The 2,617-nt window shown below is 41.3% G+C and overlaps 1 non-coding gene across 1 annotated transcript; it reads left to right on the top strand.

Moving 5' to 3' along the window:
- The first annotated feature begins 1,699 nt into the window (after window positions 1-1,699).
- On the top strand, window positions 1,700-1,806 carry LOC130977856 (small nucleolar RNA R71). Its single transcript, XR_009085529.1, has one exon. It is a non-coding gene; the product is annotated as a small nucleolar RNA R71 (small nucleolar RNA).
- Window positions 1,807-2,617: the final 811 nt, after the last annotated feature.

The following is a 2,617-nucleotide window of genomic DNA, read 5'->3' as shown; positions in this document are numbered from 1 at the left end:
TCCGATCACATTGGTTGTTAACCATAGGAGTCCTTGTGTGTGGTGCTTGTGCTTCCTTGTTTGGCTCCTCCATCAGTCTTTGTTATCATGATCTGCTTCTTGTGAGAGGTTGAAAACATTGAAAGTGAGCTGATCATCATGTATTTTCAATACTAGCTCTCCTCGTTCCACATCTATGAGTGCTTTGGCTGTGGCTAAGAATGGCCTTCCCAGAATGATGGGGTAAATAGGGTTCTCATCCATTTCCAGGACAACAAAGTTTGTAGGGAGGAAGTAGTTCCCAACCTTCACTAACACATTCTCAACCACTCCTATTGCCTGTTTTTGAGTTTTGTTAGCCAATTTAATGATTACATCTATGGGTGTTAGCTCATTGATTTGAAGCTTTTTCATGAGGGATAGAGGCATTAAGTTGATGCTCGCTCCCAGGTCACAGAGTCTTTTATCAATCATTGTTTCTCCTATGGCACAGGGAATATGGAAACTCCCTAGATCCTTCCTCTTTGTGGGTGGCCCTGGTTGAATAAGAGCACTAGAATCCCTATTCATCCTTATTGTTTGTCCACCTTTCAATGAACTCTTTCTGGCTAATAGCTTCTTTATATACTTTATGTAGGAAGGCATTTGCTGGAGGGCTTTAATAAATGGTATATTTACATCAAGAGATGCAAACATGTCGAGGAATCTTGAATACATTCTCCCTGCTACACCACATCTAAGCCTTTGGGGAAAGGGTGCATATGGGTTAAGTATCTCCTTCTTCTTCAGCTCTTCCTTGCATGTGGGTTGAGGTGCATGGCTCCTTTCTTCCTGGTTTCCCTTTTGATTATCTTGGAGGTGTTCTACTTCATTCATACTCCTCTCATCACTTGTGGTGATCATCTTACATTCTTCCCACCTTACTTTCTTTGTTTCTCCTCTTGGGTTCTTCTCCGTGTCACTGGGAAATCCATCAGTGGATTTGAGAATTTGTTGAGATAGATACCCTACTTGGGACTCCAGTCTCTTGATATTTTCTCCGTGGTTTTTGATATTGGCTCGCACTTCTTCCTTAAACACCTTGTTGTCTTAGACTTCTCTACATAGATCTTCGAGTAGAGTCTCAATCTTTGAAAGTCTATCATCCGTTAGTGATGGTGGATTGGGGTTAGGTGGGTGTTGATAGGATCTCTGTGAGGTATGTTGGTGAGTTGCATTGTTGTTGGAGTTGAGGTTGTGGCGTCTCTAGTCTTGACCCTGGTCTTGTTGATTTTCCCAACCAAAGTTGGGGTAATTTCTCCATCCAGAGTTGTATGTTTTGGACTATGGGTTATGGATTTGTCTAGGTGAGTTTCCAACATTGTTGGCTTGTTCCCAGTCACCTTCTTCTCCTATATTCACCCCTTCTTGAGTTGGTGATGAAGTGATGACTGCTGCAACTTGGTTTTCCTCAACCTTCTTGGTGAGATCTGCTAGCTGCTTGGTGATCATCTTATTTTGAGCTAGCAATGCATCTATGTGGTTCAGCTCCATAACTCCTCGAGTGTTACTTCTTTCAAAGGCATAGAAGTAGTCATTCTCAGCTACTGTTTTAATGACATCTATGGCTTCTTCAATGGTTTTCTTCTTGTTTAAAGAGCCCCCTGATGAATGATCTACAACCTTCTTTGACTCATAGGAAAGACCTTCATAGAAAATGTGAAGTTGAACCCATTCATTGAACATATCTGGTGGGCATCTTCTTGTTAAATCTTTTAACCTCTCCCATGCCTCATAGAGAGTCTCACCATCTTGTTGCCTGAAAGTCTGCACCTCAGCTCTCAGCTTGTTAATTCTTTGAGGAGGGTAGAATCTTGCCAAAAATTTATTTACCACATCTTCCCAATTTGTTAAGCTCTCCTTTGGAAAGGATTCGAGCCACTTGGATGCCTTGTCCCTGAGTGAAAAAGGGAACAATAGCAGCCTATAGACATCCGGGTGGACTCCATTAGACTTCACAATGCTACAAATTCTCAGGAAGGTGGTTAGATGTTGATTGGGGTCTTCTTGAGCATTTCCTCCAAATGAGCAGTTGTTCTGAACAAGGGTGATGAGCTGGGGTTTCAATTCAAAGTTGTTGGCATGTATGGTGGGCTTCTGGATGCTACTTCCAAAGTTTCCTAGATTTGGATTGATGTAGGAGCCTAGAACTCTCCTTTCTTACCCAGCATGATTTGCAGGGCCTTCTCTAGCATGGTTGTGAGCTTCTTCTTCATGATTGTTTTCCAAGTTCTCTTTCATATTGGGTTCAAAGTATCCTCTTCCTCAGCACCAATAACTCCTTTCCCTCTTGCCTCCCTCCTTAATCTTCGGAGGGTTCTCTCAGGTTCTGAATCGAAGGAAGTTGAGGTTTCCTCTCTTCTTCCTATTATACAACTAACAAAACACGCAGCACGAGATAAAATGAAGAAGTTATTCTTGTTAGAGTAATTGTTAGTGTGAGTGATGCAAATTATCAAACAGTTAGTGGATTAGTGAGCTGAATTGTAGATAATAACAAAGAAGGAAAAAAAGAAAAATAGAGAGGGTATAGAGGATGGGGAAGAAGTTAAACAAAGTGAAAATAAATGACTGTATAAGTAAACAAACAAGGGAAAAA

Source organism: Arachis stenosperma, chromosome 4 (assembly GCF_014773155.1).
Source record: "Arachis stenosperma cultivar V10309 chromosome 4, arast.V10309.gnm1.PFL2, whole genome shotgun sequence".
NCBI lineage: Eukaryota > Viridiplantae > Streptophyta > Magnoliopsida > Fabales > Fabaceae > Arachis > Arachis stenosperma.
The sequence above is the reverse complement of the archived record's forward strand: the minus strand, read 5'-3'. Positions and strand labels throughout refer to the sequence as shown.